General features: G+C 40.3%; 2 long non-coding RNA genes across 2 annotated transcripts in view; one reads left to right on the top strand and one right to left on the bottom strand.

Annotated features, from left to right (window-relative positions):
- LOC103892161 (uncharacterized) overlaps positions 1-7,498 on the top strand; it is a 61,078-nt gene extending 53,580 nt beyond the window's left edge. The window contains exon 5 of the long non-coding RNA XR_008512245.2: positions 6,436-7,498. This is a non-coding gene — a long non-coding RNA (uncharacterized LOC103892161). The remainder of the gene's footprint in view (positions 1-6,435) is intronic.
- A 5,017-nt stretch (positions 7,499-12,515) lies between these two features.
- Positions 12,516-16,996, bottom strand: LOC129049273 (uncharacterized). The gene is made up of 4 exons (XR_008512247.1): positions 16,902-16,996; positions 14,851-15,050; positions 13,258-13,562; positions 12,516-12,782 (listed from the first exon to the last, which is right to left on the bottom strand). It is a non-coding gene; the product is annotated as an uncharacterized LOC129049273 (long non-coding RNA).
- Positions 16,997-17,429: the final 433 nt, after the last annotated feature.

Genomic DNA, 17,429 nt, shown 5'->3' with positions numbered 1-17,429 from the left:
GGGATGTTTGGGGGCCAGGCTCTCCCATCTTTGGCTCCTCCTTCTCTAACATGTGGCTTCTAAGCTTGTGGTGCTGCTGGGCACGGAGCTGATGGAAGAAGACAGAACCTACAGGATCACCTACGGGAGCGTCACCCAGGCCAGGTGAGGAAGGCAGTGGCCACATGTCTGCGCCCCTGCCACTGGCTGCGAACCAGTCCCATGACCACAGCTACAAGGAGGCTGGAAATAAAACATAACCAGGAAGGAGAGAGAGTGGGTTTGGTGAACAAGGATCCAGTCTCTGCTTCCATCTTTAAGAATCCAAGCTAAAAGGCTTCCAGCATAATTAAGGGAGAGTATTTAAATTTTGAAGAAGCAAAAGAATAAATAAAATTCCCATCATCCATTCCTATGTCTCCATGTGTAACATGGTTTAAAACCGGAGTGGAAAGTCTTTATTTAACGATAATAATTTAAAGTAATAAGCTACCTTGTAACAGAAGATATAAATGCCACAAATAGATGTCATTATGTAGTGTGACTCCAGCCTGGGCAAAAGAGTGAAACTCTATCTCAAAATAATAATAAATAAGTAAATGAATAAAAATAAGGAAGCCGACAGTGCAGCCTTCAGCCTGTGGCCAAAGGACTGGGAGCCCCTGGCAAGTCACTGTTGTAAGTCCAAGAGTGCAAAAGCTGAAGAATCTGGAGTCTGATGTTCAGGGCAGGAAGCATCCAGCATGGGAGAAAGATGAAGGCAGGAAGGCTCAGCAAGTCAGCTCCTTCCACCTTCTGCCACCTGCTTTTTCTAGCCGCACTGGCAGTCAGTTGGATGGACTCTACCCAGATTGAGGGTGGGTCTGCCTCTCCCAGTCCACTGACTCAAATGTTAATTTCCTCTGGCAACACCCTCACAGACACACCCAGAAAGGATGAACCTTGCTTCCTTCAGTTCAATCAAATTGACACTTCATGTGAGTAAGTGTAAAAAATAACCACCCTTTTATCACAAGAAGAGAGAAAAATATATATGTGAAAAATAACTTACTACATAAAATACATCTCTGTGATAAATCCCTGCTTCTGTTTTTCTCTATGCCATGATTACGGAGACCAGCAGTCTTTGGGTCACGGACAATCTCCACATCATCCCACTCCATTTCTTTAACCACAGAAACAAGAATCTGTGAGAACAGCAGTCATTACAATTGGAAGCACATTAGTGTTGAGTCACAAAGAGTTCGTTTTTATTTGCATGGCTAGATAATAATATACTACACAACTGCATAGTAATAAATGCGAAGAATTTGATAAATACTCTGCCAGGAACTTCTGGAAAAACACATTAGTCTAAGCAATTCAACAATAAAAATGTTCTTATTTTCCCCACTTACATAGACACATATGTATTTGAAATTCAGAACTTACTCATCCATCCATTTGTTAGACAGTGAGTATCTGCTGCATGGCCAAGAACTAAGAGATTCTGAGGGTGTATTGCTAAGTTACTTATACAGGGCTCTTGTCCTCATGGAGTTTTCAGTATCATGGAGGAGACAGGAATTCATGGCATAATCGTATAAACAAATATGCCATTGAAACTCAACATCACTGATTACTAGAGAAATGTGCATCAAAACCACAATGAGATACTATCTTACACCAGTCAGAATGGCTACTATTGAAGAGTCAAAAAATAACAGACCCTGGTGTGGTTGTGAAGAAAAGAGAACACTTTTACACTGTTGATGGGAGTGTAAATTAGTTCAACCATTGTGGAAGACAGTGTGGCGATTCATCAAAGACCTCAAGACAGAAATACCATTCAACCTAGCAATCCCATTCCTGGGTATGTACCGAAAGGAATATAAATATTCTGTTATAAAGACACACGCATGCATATGTTCATTGCAGCACTATTTACATAGCAAAGACATGGTATCAACCTAAATGTTCATCAATGATAGACTGATTAAAGAAAATGTGGTACATATACACCATGGAATATTATGCATCCATTAAAATGAATGAGAACATGTTGTTTACAGGGACATGGATGGAGCTGGAGGCCATTATCCATGGCAAAATAACACAGGAACAGAAAACCAAACACTGCATGTTCTCACTTATAAGTGGGAACTAAATGATCGGAACACATGGACACATAGAGGGGAACAGCACACACTGGGGCATATCAGAGGCAGGAGGGAGGGGATCAGGCAAAATAACTAATGGGTACTATGCTTAATACCTGGGTGATAAAATAATCTTTAGAACAAACCCCCATGACAAAAGTTTACCTATGCAACAAAAGTTTACCTACATAACAAACCTGCACACGTACCCCCGAACTTAAAATAAAAGTATATATATATATACATATATATATATATATACACTTGTTTTATACTATATATATATATATATATATTTTTTTTTTTTTTTTGAGATGGAATCTTGCTCTGTCACCCAGGCTAGAGTGCAGTAGCATGATCTCGGCTCACTGCAAACTCCGCTTCCCTGGTTCAAGCGATTCTCCTGCCTCAGCCTCCCAAGTAGCTGGCATTACAAGCACACACCACCATGCCCAGCTAATTTTTGTATTTTTAGTAGAGATGGGGTTTCACCGTGTTGGCCAGGCTGGTCTCGAACTCCTGACTTCAAGTGATCCGCTCGTCTCGGCCTCCCAAATTGCTAGAATTACAGGCGTAAGCCACAGTGCCCAGCCAATAAAAGTATTTTTTAAAAGAGGGAAAAGCTACAGTGTAGAGAAAGTCTAAGAGATTGAAATCTGATTGAGTGTGAGAGGACAACAAATACAACTCACTGAAAGAAAAGTATATTTGATCTAAGATCTCCTGGATAAGTAGGAGTCAATGGAGCAAAAGAACAGCGTTCCAGGCAGAGGGAACAGCATGTGCATAGGCTCTGAGGATGTAGAGTATTGAAAAGGAACCAGACCCAGCAGGAATTGTCATCACCATCATTTTATAAATGGGAAAACCAAGGCACAGAGACATTCGGCCACATGTCTAAGATCACATGGCTTGTAACTGATAGAGCCAGAGTTTGAATTTGGATGTTTTGAGTTCAAATCTTTTATTTTTCTACCCCTATATCATTATGGCATCAGTTATCATGTTTTGTTTTTAGGTGATTTAATATTTAAAATCATATTTGGCTGCAAAAATAGAAATACAACCAAAATGGTTCAAGTAAATATTTGGTTTGCCTTACTTATGTTATACATGTGGTAAGACAAAGCTCCTTCCGGTTTTTTGCTTCACCATGTATTTGAGCTCATGGACCCTGGGTTACAAATAGCTGCTGTACCTGTAGGCATTAAGGTCTTGTTTCTGATGGGGACAAAGGAAGACAGAAAAAAAGAAGGAAAAGGAAGGGAAGGTAAAAAATTCACGGAAACTGAATTTGTTCCTCTTTATCCCCAGAGGCACTGGAATGTTTCCAGAGAGGCATATCATTGGTTTCCACTTACAGTGGCTATGTTTTACAGCCTCTCCTGACTACAAGGGAGATGGAGAAATTGCATGGTATTGTCACCACCTTGCAAAACGTCAGCACTTTGGAATAAGGAAGAATGTAGAACAATGTTTCATGGGTGATAAAGGCATCTTCCGGGAAGGAACAAGTTGCAACTGGACACAGCAGGCACCTTCTTTGGAGGTGCTTCTAAGACATTTACACCAGGTTCCACTCTCCTAGGAGGCAGTTAGGAAGGAGTTTGCAGGATAACACAAGTGACTTGCTGCCTTTGGTGTGGAAAAGCAGCTCAGAGGAACTTCCCCTAGGTCATCACCTTTGGGACCTGCCAACATGTTTAGTGGATGCTATCTCAGTTGGGTGACCTTCATATCCTTTGCCTCTTTTTTTCTGGCATTACTCTGCATTGTATGGGGTGGTGCCCAATTCCAGATTGAATTTCCCAGGTAATCCAGAGATTATCAGGGAGTAGACAGGGAAAAGCCAGGACCTTCATCTTCCGCCCTCTCTGCCTTATGGGACCTCTTTGTCAAAATGCTCCCAGCATCTCCTACCTGGCTCCAGCTCCCTGAAAGAGGCTCACTTCCATTCCAACTTCTGAAGTCCGGCCCTGCTCCTGGCTCTAATAGCACTGCATCTTCCCTCTGTTTCTCCAACTGAGAGGTGGCAGTGGCTTCCTCTGGTTGCTGGCAGAGTTGATTGGATCTTCCTTCACAAGTTTCCAAGGCTTAATACACTTTTCAAAATCTATCAAAGTGAATGTCTTTCTTTAACCCTCATTGGGGAGATGTTTCAACCATAAACTGCCCGTAGGAGCAATGTGATACTGCTTGATTCCACAACCATTTGTGTGATTTGGGAACATGGTTTTGCTTGATGTGTACATTCTTAACATGATGAATAGAATTGTAGAGGTGACAGAATAGAGAGAAATTGTATAGCTACTTGAAAGCCTGCCCATGCATTTATTTCCCCAGACAGACCAGCTTCATGCCTCCTGACTGATGCATCTATTACAAATGGGAGGCAGGATGAAGGATACAGAGGGTGGAAAAAAGAGAGCAGTGAAGTGTTGATTCAAAAAGACAAAAAATGTAAAATAAAAGGATTTTGCATTCTAAAAATCCACCTGAGGCTTCAAGGGCAAATCCACTAAGGGAATTTTCTCAGTATGCACTGCCAGAAATTCTGTTTTAGCTTGCCTCTCAAGTGGACATTTTGCTTAAAAGGCAGAAAATACATTTCTAATCAAAGGGAAACCTTATATTCATGTCTGCTTTTAAATGAGAGCCTCAAAATCGAAATTGTTTGCCTGTACTGTAGGTCTGAATGACACTTCAGCTGGGGTATGCTGACGAGTGTTTAATAATTGGCTCTCCAGTGAGAAAAACCTCTGGTTTACAGTTTGCCATTTTCTTTGGTGTAAATACTTTCACGCTGGCCAATTTCAGACAACTGCCATGACAGTGTTGAGCATAGAGTTGGGGAGAGATGTGCAGCAGCCTAGCATTGTATAAGATCACCACCCTTCATACACAATAGATGCAGACCAAACAGAAACAACCTCGATATCACAGACATTAAGAAAAGTTAGTAAAAAATCTTGAAATTTTATTTAAAAATAAGTAATAAAAATTGTTACTTTTGTTTTTAATGCACTTTATTTAGTTGTAAGTTTGTATTGCTGTCAAGAATTGATTACTTCCTAGAACAGTCAGTTACTAAAAGTTATTAAAGCAAAGGACCTCTTCAGGTTTCTACTTAGTTAGTTCACCCTGATAGTAATTATATTAATCTTACCTTCTGTATTAGTCATTTTTCACACTGCTGTAAAGAACTACCTGAGACTGGGCAATTTATAAAGACAGGAGGTTTAACTGACTCACAGTTCCGCATGGCTGGGGAGGCTTCAGGAAACTTACAATCATGATGGAAGGTGAAGGGGAAGCAAGGCATATCTTACATGCATCAGGAGAGAAGAGAGAGAGAGAAAGAGAGAGAGAGAGAGAAAGCAGGAGAAATGCCAGACATTTATCAAAGAGCGGGCTCTCGTGAGAACTCACTATTGTGAGAACAGCATGGGGGAAACTGCCCCCATGATCCAATCACCTCCCATGAGATTTGGGTGGGGATGCAAAGCCAAACTATATCACTTTCTTCATTTGTTAAATTGAGTTTTGCTTCCAATTGTATAGCTATGTTTGGTTTCATATCCCCATGTCGTGTTCTCATACCTTCCTGGGAACTCAAATAATTGACTCTCCCTCTTCCCTCTGTGGGTTTGCTGCTTGGTGTCATTCCTCAACAGCTTGGAAAACCTCTGGAAAACTCCAGGCTCCTCACTATGTCGAAAACAGACCTGGAGGGAAGTGTAACATGAAATATTTCACAAAACTTTTTCTTATACAATGACTAGGAGATGGTGAGAGCTATCCTTCCTCTTTAAATATACTAAGTGTGGTACAGAGTGGAAAACGTTCCTATCCGGTAATGAAGTAAAGGTCAAGTTATGACTTGGGTGTCAATCATATTAAATTAATGTAGCCTCATAAGATTCTCTCTCCCAGTTATGGCCCTTTCTGGCATCTCAGTTAAATGTGGTCCATGGTGAAGAGATGGTTTCTTGGCAACAATATTGTGCTTTTATTTCCCAAATAACTATTGATTTGAAGACTACAGACCGTGTCTTCCTCAATTTTTCAACCAAATGAACTCAAAGGTTTTTTAATCCTAATTTTACACTATGGCTAGAGACCAAACGTTGTGTCTTTCCTTTGAATATCTCCATTGTGAAAGGAACAGAACTCCAATTTCATGGTCTGCAAAACCTTCAGAGAGAGAATTGTAAACAGGGAGCAACACCATGATCTCCCTTGAAAAATCTGAAGCAGAATATTCAAATTGGTTTCACACATTATCTTTTCATATTTCACTCAATTCTTGCTATTGCAGGTTGAAGAGTAGAAATGTTAAGGACGATGAAGAAAACATTGCAATCCTCTTTTCAATTGAAGTCTTACTTCAGGCAAAATTTTAAAGAAGCTACAGACTACTTCTGGTACCTCATTTTGCTTTTATAATATTCTAAGTTTATCTTCTCTCCTCAGCATCTTGTGAAATAAGAGTTTATTATGTGTCAGCTCTGAACCATGCTTATCACTGATGTTGTAGAAACAAGTACACAAAAGTAAATATAATCCTTTCCCTCAAGGAACCCATAGTCTATTGGAAAGACAATCAAGTAACCATTCTATGATGATGCAAACTCTCTGATAGAAGCTTCCCTCTAAATCAGAGGTCAGAAAACAGGAGCCTGTGGGCCCAATCAAGACTGGCTACCTGCTCTTATAAATATCTGCTCTTTGCAAATGTTTTATTGAGACACAGCCGCGTTCTTTATGCACTGCCTATGTCTACTCTGCACTGCAAAGGCAGAATTAAGTTGTTGCAACAGAGACACATTGCTGCTGAAGCCAGAAATATTTACTTGTCCTTCCTTTTTTTTTTTAAACTTTTATTTTAGGTTCAGGGATACATGTGCAGGTTTTTTACACAGGTAAACTTGTGTCGGGGGGTGTAGTACAGATTATTTCATCACCCAGGTATTAAGCACAGTACCCAATAGTTATCTTTTCTGCCCCCTCTCCCTCCTCCCAACCTCCACCCTCAAGTCGACCCTGGTGTATGTTGTTTCCTTCTTTGTGTTCATAAGTTCTTATCACTTGGCTCCCACTTATAAATGAAAACATATGATATTTGGTTTTCTGTTCCTGTGTTAGTTTGCTAAGGATAATAGCCTCCAGCTCCATCCATGTTCCTGCAAAAAAATTTCATTTTTTGTTATGGCTGCATAGTATTCCATGGTGTATATGTACCACATTTTCTTTATCCAATCACTGATGGGCATTTAAGTTGATTCCACGTCTTTGCTATTGTGAATAGTGCTGTAATGAACATATATGTGCATGTATCTTTTTAACAGAATGATTTATATTCCTCTGGGTATACATCCAGTAATGGGATTGCTAGGTCAAATGGTAGTTTCACCAAACTTCTTTCCACAATCTACCTGGTTTTTTAAAGAAAATGTGCAAACTCATACTCTAAAGCATTGGCTCTTAAACTTCAGCATATATCAGAATCACCTGGAGAGCTTGGTGAAACGCTAATTGGTGAGTTCCATGGCACTTTTGATTCTATAGATCTGGGGTAGAGCCCAACAATTCATGTTTCTAGTGTGGACCCAGGTAATGGCTGTGCTGTTAATGAGGCAACTACATTGAAAAACACTAATGTTAAAATTTAACACATTTTTGGATATCATAAGTAAACCTAACTGGCAAATGTGTGAAGCACACAGCTTGTTTTTTCTGTACCACTCCATTGTTCCAATCAGAAATGTTTCTCTGTAGCCCAAATAAATATAACTTGTTTACATGCTCAAGATTGTGGTAGGGTAAAGGAGGGAGGAACACTAGGCTGGATACTTGATATGGTTTGGCTGTGTCCCCACCCAAATCTCATCTTGAATTGTAGCTTCCACAATTCCCATGTGTTGTGGGAGGGATCCAGTGGGAGGTAATTGAATCATGGGGTGGGTCTTTCCCATGCTGTTCTTGTGATAGTGAAGAAATCTCATGAGATCTGATGGTTTTATAAGGGGGAGTTTCCCTGCACAAGTTCTCTTTTTGCCTGCTGCCATCCATGGAGGATACGACTTGTTCCTCCTTGCCTTCCACCATGATTGTGAGGCCTCTCCAGCCATGCAGCCGTGTGGAACTGTGAGTCCATTACTCCTCTTTCCTGTATAAATTACCCAGTCATGGGTATGTCTTTATTAGCAATGTGAATATGGACTAATACAGTAAATTGGTACTGGTAGAGTGGGGTGCTGCTGTAAAGATACCTGAAAATGTGGAAGTGACTTTGGAAATGGGTAACAGACAGGACTTAAAACAGTTTGGAGGGCTCAGAAGAATACAGGAAAATATGGGAAAGTTTGGACTTCCTAGAGACTTGTTGAATGGCTTTTCCCAAAATGCTGATAATGAGATGGACAATAAAGTCCAGTCTGAGATGGTCTCAGATGGAAATGAGGATCTTGTTGGGAACTAGAGTAAAAGTGACTCTTGTTATGTTTTAGCAAAGAGACTGGCAGCATTTTGTCCCTGCCCTAGAGATTTGTGGAACTTTGAATTTGAGACAGATTATTTAGGGTATCTGGCAGAAGAAATTTCAAAGCAGCAAAGCATTCAAGATATGACTTGGGTGTGTTAAAGGGATTTGGTTTGATAAGGGAAGCAGAGAATAAAAGTTTGAAAAAATTTGCAGCCTGATGATCTGATAGAAAAGAAAAACCTATTTTCTGAGAATAAATTCAAGGTGGCTCCAGAAATTTGCATAAGTAACGAGGAGCCAAATGTTAATCCCCAAGACAATGGTGACAATGTTTTCAGGGCATGTCAGAGGCCTTCAAGGCAGCCCCTCCCATCACAGGCCTGGAGGCCTATGAGCTAAAAATGGTTTCATGGGCCGGGCCCAGGGTCCCCGTGCTGTGTGCAGCCTAAGGACTTGGTGCCCTGCATCCCAGACCCTCTAGCCATGGCTGAAAGGGGCCAATATAGAGCTAAGACCATGGCTTCAGATGATGAAAGACCCAAGCCTTGGTAGCTTCCATATGGTGGTAAGCCTGCAAGTGCACAGGAGTCAAGAATTGGGGTTTGGGAACCTCCGCCTAGATGTCAGAGGATGTATGGAAATGCCTGGATGCCCAGGCAGAAGTTTGCTGCAGGGGTGGGGCCCTTTTGGAGAATCTCTGCTAGGGCAGTGAAGAAGGAAAACATGGGGTCGGAGCTCCCACACAGAGTCCCTACTGGAGCACTGCCTAGTGGGCTGTGATAAGAGGGCCACCATCCTTTAGACCCCAGAATGTTAGATCCACCAACAGCTTGCACTGTGTACCTTGAAAATCCACAGACACTCAACACCAGCCTGTGAAAGCAGCTGGGAGGGAGGCTACCCTGCAAAGCCACAGGGGTGGAGCTGCCCAAGTCCATGGGAACCCAGATTTTGTATCAGCGTGACCTGGTTGTGAGACATGAAGTCAAAGGAGAATATTTTGGAGCTTTAAGATTTGCCTTCCCCACTGGATTTCAGACTTGTATGGGGCCTGTAGTCCCTTTGTTTTGGCCAATTTTTCCCATTCAGAATGGCTGTATTTACCCATTGCCTGTACCCCCATTGTATCTAGTAAGTAACTAACTTGCTTTCAATTTTATAGGATTATATGCAGAAGGTACTTACCTTGTCTCAGATGAGACATTGGGCTGTGGACTTTTGAGTTAATGCTGAAATGAGATAAGACTTTGGGGGACTGTTGGGAAGGCATAATTGGTTTTGAAATGTGAAGACATGAAATTTGGAGGGCCAGGGAAGGAATGATATGGTTTGACTGTGTCCCCACCCAAATCTCATCTTAAATTGTAGCTCCCACAATTCTTATGTGTTGTTGGGGAGACCTGGTGGGAGGTAATTGAATCATGGGGGCAGGGTTTTCCCGTACTGTTCTTGTCATAGGGAATAAGTCTCATGAGATCTAACAGTTTTATAAGGGGGAGTTTCCCTGCACAAGCTCTCTCTTTGCCTGCTGCCATCCATATAAGACGTGACTTGCTCCTCCTTGCCTTCCACCATGATTGTGAGGCCTCCCCAGCCATGTAGAACTGTGAGTCCATTAAACCTCTTTCCTGCATAAATTACCGAGTCTCAGGTATGTCTTTATTAGAAGTGTGGAAACAAACTAATACCATACTTTTGCTTATTTTTTGTTTGTTTGTTTTTATAGGCTTTTAAGTTCAAAGAAGTAAAGGAATGTAAAGATAGATAGGGGTCCTTTGTTTACAAAGACAAAAATGATGAGAAGTCTTCCAATGTGATTCTTAATCAGATGTTTGGCTTGTCAATGACCTACAGTTAGTCTAGGTCTTAGAGGAGCCAGATAACTCTACTTCTGAAGTTTAGGCATCATCACTCTGTCTAAGTGCCACCTCTCCAGCATTAGATCATGGTTAGGTTTATTCCAAACCATATGACCCAATCCAGCCAATGAGGAGCAAAATGAATTTATCTAGCAGTGTTTTGGGTTAAGAGTATTCATTTAAGAAAATACAGATATGAGAATTAGCTCCATCTTCTCTTCTTTAGATGCTGCTATAGGAGAATATAGTTACAATCTTCTTGCAAACATTAGGTGGGATCCTAGAGAACCCAGATGTTTATCCAGGGTTCTGTCACCATTTGACTGATGACATACATAAAACATGTGCCTCCACATTTTTTATAACATAAAAAATTAAACACCTTTCTTGTAAGACACTGTTAGTAGTAGGTGTTTTTTTTTTCCAGTTAAAATAGCCCTGGCTATACATTTGCTTACCTTTATTGAGCTGAAAAGAAATTATAATCTAACTTCATCTGGGTATTATTCAATGTGGTACATAGAAAATGAAACTAAAAAGAAAAACTAAAACATGATTATTAACACATAACTGGTTTCAACATTTACCAACAAACACCAGTACAGGAGGATACCTTTGCCCCTTAAATGATGGATCAGCACATTTTCCCTGAGTTTCTTGTCCTCAGATTATATCAACGCTTTGGTGAAATCCATCTGTCCTGATACTTTGGTGGTTGGTGTTCTTGGCAGCTGAAATAATTTGGCAAGCTGGTGTCCATTTTTATCATAGACTTAAGTAGATATAATCAATCTTTGGTTTGCTATTTCACGTCGAGGGTACATTCTTGATTCATGCCTTATTTGGAGAAGCTGCCAACATCCACTTATCACAGGTAAAATTATGGGAGAAGAGAGGAAACAATGTCATCAAGTCTCTGGAAGTCAGAGTATCCATTCTCAGCAAGATTGTTAGATTCACAATCTATGATTCTGAAGAATGAGTGTACTTTATTTGGTAGAAAATGCAATCCTGAAAATTCAAAATTATGTGGACTTTGGGGTTATTTTGTATGGGTTCTGATTTTATTTTTGTTATCTAATAGTGTAATGACTTTAGGCAAGTCAGAATTGGTCTATATTTTCGTTTCATCAGTAAAACTGGAAATTTGTATTGCGGAATTTAAGTGAAATAATGCAGATAAATCACAGGAACCTAAAACTGTTTTTCTTAATAGAGAGATAGATATAGGTAAACATATAGATAGAAAGATATATAATGTATGTAATATGTATGCAATAGTATTACAATTATATTGTATTACAATATATGTAATATGTATACTATTGCACATGTATATGTAATATGTACATGTGCAATAGTATACATGTTACATACACATATGTAATAGTATACATATTACACATATGTATATTTAATATGTATACTATAGCTCAGCTACAATATAAATTATTACTAGAGAGAGCTAGAAATCCTGCTGATCAAGTAACAAGAGTGAAGAGGCTAAAGGTGGTTCTTTTGATATTAGTAGCCACATCCAGGTGAGATACTAAATTTGCATCATCATCACCTGACTTCAAGTTTTTATCTTTATCTTTGATTTTCAGTAGTTTGAATATGGTTTGTCTAAATAAAATATAAATTACTAAATGTTTAAAATGATTAAGAGGAATTGAAAGTAGTTTGTCTAGTCGAAGTAAAATTTACCAAAACAACCACAGAACATACTTTTCATATCCAGTGGGGTGATTTCAATCTGATACGCATATAGTTGGAAATCCAAAAGGAGATGGCAGAAAAGATGAAGGGGAAAAATTATTCAAAGAAGGAATAGCTGAGAATTTTCCAAAAAGAATCAAACCATTAATCCAGAAACCTCAGAGAAGAACACAGGGTTTTTGTTTTGTTTTTTTTTTAAGCTAAACAAATAATATTTGAATTCTGAAAATCAACAATAAAGACAAAAACTTGAAGGCAGGTAGCAAATGGAAAGACATTTCAGGGGAAAGGACTTTGAGTCAGGATGCAATTAGTGAAGAATGAGTCCACCTGTGACTGATTTAACTGTTTAATTTTCTCCAGAGCATCGAATCGGATAAAGAAAAAAACGCTTGCACTCTCGGAAGCTTTCTGGTTCTTGTCACTCCTTCTCTGTGTCTTGTTCTTCTGACTGCAGCTTTGGTGGATCTGGGGCTGGTTCAAATTGCTGACCTGAAGATTCCCAGCATGGATCTAATGTCTAATGAGGATGAATTGATGTCCCGAACACTCATGGAAACATCCACCTTTACGGCTGCAGAACCTCTTCAGCACTGATGTGAACTTTACATGGAGGAGAACTCATTAAAAACGTGCGCTTCTGGACCACCCCAAAGATTCTGATTGGAAGTTCTAGAGTCAGGCCCTGGAAGGCATATTATTCACACAGCATTCTTCAAGATTCTGATGTATGTGTCATATTATTGAACCCTCATGGCACCACATTGAGTTAGATGCTATGACTATCCCCACTATACAGAACAGGAATGTTAAGCTCACAGGCCCAATATTCAAAACTAATAAGTAACAGAAATTAAGCTCAATTCCACACCTATCTGAGACCCAAAACCAGGTCTCCAAGTTGCTCTTAATCTTTTCCCCACACTGCCCATCCCTTCTTTCTGTCTCCTACCCTTGTGACATTGAGACAGGCAGTGGCTCTACCAGGGGAACTAGAACGTATTTCTTCCCTAGTCTGGAGAAGCAGAACACTGAGCATAATCAGTGCTTCTCAAGCTTTACTATGCACTTGAATTACCTGGAGATCTTGTTAAATATGTAGATTTTGATCCAGTAGTTTTGGGATGGAACCCAAGACTTGGTGCTCTTAACAAGCTCCCAGGTGTGGATAGTTGCAAGTTGATGTACAAATTTGTCTGTCAAGAGCTAGACATTATCTTCTCCTGAAAATCTTTCAGTTTTATCAGATTCAATAATGTGCGATTCAAGTAAATGCAAACATTTAAATGTCACGCCCTTCAGCAAGCCTGGGACACAAGAAGGAGAAAACTTGTTCTTCAGAAGCTCCGTCAGTGTCTACTGGGAAGGCAGATGTGTTCAGCACTGTAATATAAACAGGAATCTTACATGAGTGTGTTAATTTTGGTCTTAAAAAAATAAACCTTTGATTAGAGCACAAGAAAGTGAAAGAGGAGTAGGGGGAGAAGAATATTAAGACTTGGACAGGGAAAGAAGGGATTTTGAAAAGAGTAATATTGGAATGAGTTTTTTAATTACTAGAAATTCAAAAAATAACAGAAACAGGCCGGGTGCAGTGGCTCACGCCTGTAATCCCAGCACTTTGGGAGGCCGAGGCTGGTGGATCATGAGGTCAGGAGTTCAAGACCAGCCTGGCCAAGATGGTGAAACCCCCGTCTCTACTAAAAATGCAAAAATTAGCCAGGCGTGGTGGCAGGTGCCTGTAATCCCAGCTACTCAGGAGGCTGAGGCAAAGAATTGCTTGAACCCAGGAGGTGGAGGTTGCAGTGAGCCAATATCGTGCCATTGCACTCCAGCCTGGGAGACCGAGGGAGACTGTCTTAAAAAATAAATAAATGAAAATAAAAATAAATAATAGAAACAAAATACCACTCACTGATATGTGTGCTTACACCTTATGTGCTTGGAATTTTGCATTGTCTTATTAGCTCCATAGCAACCCTGTGATATCAGTATTAATATTATCCCCATTTATCAGATGAAGAACTTGAGGCTGAAACCGGTTAAGTAAACTCACCAAAGGAAACCCAGCCAGCATGAGGTGCAGCTCAGGTTTAAACCCACTGTCTGGCTCGCTGTCTGGCTCGAGAGTAACCTATGGAAAGAAGGGCATGCAGAAGGACCATGCCACTGCACAGGGTGTCCAGGGAACCTCAGGCCATTTCACAAGGACAAGCTCAGGCAAAGTGAGTCCACCTCTAAGAAGAGAGACTGGGGAGGTGGAAGGAAGTTGCTTTGGTGGATTGGACAGTCATGCTGATGAGTCAGGGCTCTTGTTTGTGAGCAATCAGGAGCATTTCACGGTTCTTGATGAAGAGAGCAAAGATCAGCTGGTGGCCATCAAGCAGACCAAGAGTTCTTTCCCAAGAATTTATAATAACTGGAATTTCTATACATCTCCAGAATGCATGCATATTGAAACCCATTATGCAACCTTTGCTGACATCAAGGCGCCAAAACATCTACAAATGTAATCATTTACCATGACCTACGTAACTAATACAGTCCCAGTCCAAATTACCCTTAAGCTCCTGACAAAAACAGTCCTGTCACTTTCTAGATGCATCTGGAGAACCCATAGAAACCTAGCATAACCCTCCTATCTCAATCAGACTTAAAGGTCCATCAATACCGCGAAGGATAATCCACCGCGGTGCACTCAGTCCTCTCTTGCTGAGATGCCCCTCTGCACTCGGCTGCAGCGTTCTTCCCATCTAATAAGACATTCCATTTCAAGCCTATGCTGTTGTTGGTAAATTCTTCTTGCTACCCATGAGCGAACCACTCTCTACTGCCGGGGCTGTGACACCTCGCTGGACACCTCGCCTGGCACTTGAGAAGGAAACAGCAAAATGATCAGAACTTTCAGAAAATTAGTCTCAGTATCCCCCTATCAATCAAAGAGTGAATGCAGAAAATGTGTACTTGTACTATGCAATACTACTCAGCCATAAACAGGAACAAAATAATGGCATTTGCAGCAACCTGGGTGGAGTTGGATATCATTATTCTAAGTGAAGCAACTCAGGAATGGAAAACCAAACATCATATGTTCTCACTTATAAGTGGGAGCCAAGCTATGAGGACACAAAGGCATAAGAATTATACAATGGACTCTGAGGACTCAGGGGGAAGGGTGGTAGGGGGATGAAGGATAAAAGACTACACATTGGGTACAGTGTACACTGCTTGGGTGATGGGTGCACCAAAAATCTCAGAAATCACTACCCAAGAACTTATTCATGTAATCAAACACCAACTGTTCCCCAAAAACCTACTGAATTTTTTAAACAATGGAATGGATTGACACAAGGAAGTGGAAGTCATAGGTTGGCATTCCCCCTAAATAAGAAGTTAACTATGAAATACTCAATGTAGTAAAACAGTGTAATTCTATCTCTTAGAGACGTTGGTGAGGACCGGGCACAATGGCCAGGAGAAAAGCTCAGGGCTTCAAGTGAGGAAGGAATGCTGAGAGGGATATGGTGGAAGCTGAATTAACAAGTTCTTTTCTAAATTTGCTTTTTTTTTTTTATTTTGCTGTACATTGACAATTCATACTTGGATACGTTTACCGGGTAAAAAGTGATATTATGATCCATGAATACAGCATGGAATAATTAAATCAAGCTAATTAGTATATCTATCATCTCAAATACTTAAATAGTTTTTGTGGTGAAAGCATTTAACATTTACTCTTTTAGTGATGTTTCAGTGTACAGTACCCTATTATTGACTATGTTCACCATGTTGTGCAATAGGTCTCAAAAACATAAAAACATTCCTCTTGTCTAACTGAGATTTTATACCCTTTAACCATCATCTCCCCATTACTATCTCCCCTCCAGCCTCTGAAACCACCGTTTTACTCTCTGCTTCTATAATTTGATTGTTTTGGATTCCACATATAAGTGAGAACTGCAATATTTATCTTTCTGTGCCTGGATCATTTCATTTATCATAATGTCCTCTAGTTTCATACCTGTTGTGGCAAATGGCAGAAATCCCTTCTGTTTTAAGGCTGCATAGTATTCCATTGTGTATACACACACACAAGGCACAAACACACATTTAAATTTTTAGATTTTTCACATTTTTAAAAATCCCTCCATCTGTTGATTGACACTCAGTTTCGTTCTTCATCTCGGCTGTTGTGACTAGTGCTACAAAGATTGTGGAAGTACAGAGATCTCATCGATAAACTAATTTCAAATCTTTTGGGTAAATACCCAGAAGCAGGATTGCTGGACAATATGATAATGCTATTTCTAGTTTTTCGGAGAACCACCATGCCATTATCCTTAATAACTTTGTTAATTTGCATTTTCACCCACAGCACACAAGTGTTCTCTTTACTCTATATCCTTGCTGCCTGCTGCTTCCTATTTTTTGGCTTTTTGATAATAACCTGGATTAACCAGTTTTAAAGATCCACTGCCTGTGGAACAAGAAAGGGAGAAAAAATGTCAAATGACCAGAATGCTTTTAGTCCCTGATCCTGGGAAGGCGGTTATTGATAACCACAACCAGATTCCCTAAATTGAGAAGAGCTTTGTGAGAGAAATCAAGCTCCCCTGAGGTCTGTGACTTTTGAAATGTCTTTAGGACATTGAAAACATAGATCTAGAGCCCCAAGGAGCAGCCTCCTCTCAGCTCCAACATCCTTTCTGTCTCACGTCCCACCTCTTTCATGAAGCGTGCCCTGACCACTCAGTCTGCACTGTGTTGTCCGTCGCTGACCCATTGTTGTGGGTGGACACGGTGCCCTAGTGTTCTGTGATGTAGTCTCCTATTATCTCATATGTTGGGTTCCGCTGAGCTGAGCTCTCCCTCACATTAGTGATGACATCTGTATTATTTATGTCTGAGGAGGTTATGAACTCCTGAAGCTTCATCTGAGTTCCAGTCCCTGGGGATTTGGGGGAATTTAACTCCATTGAGGATTAGAAGGTCAGTGCTTCTCTATTATTTTGGCTATGCCCTTGATGTCTCTAAGATGAAGAAGCAACAACAATGACAATCACAGCAACAATAAAAATCAATACTGGCTGCTAAATTTTCTCTGAAAATATTTATTGGGCTGTGCATGGTTTAAAGAAAATATATGGGTTTATATGATTTTTAGACAGGGTAAAATTCTGCAGTTGAAGAAAACTCCCACCATTCCCTATTGCCTTAATCCTTTCCAGTTCTTCTACCCATCTGACTTCT

This window comes from Pongo abelii, chromosome 10, assembly GCF_028885655.2.
Source record: "Pongo abelii isolate AG06213 chromosome 10, NHGRI_mPonAbe1-v2.0_pri, whole genome shotgun sequence".
In the NCBI taxonomy this organism is placed as follows: domain Eukaryota; kingdom Metazoa; phylum Chordata; class Mammalia; order Primates; family Hominidae; genus Pongo; species Pongo abelii.
Note: the sequence above shows the minus strand (reverse complement) of the source record. Positions and strands in the feature narration are given on the sequence as shown.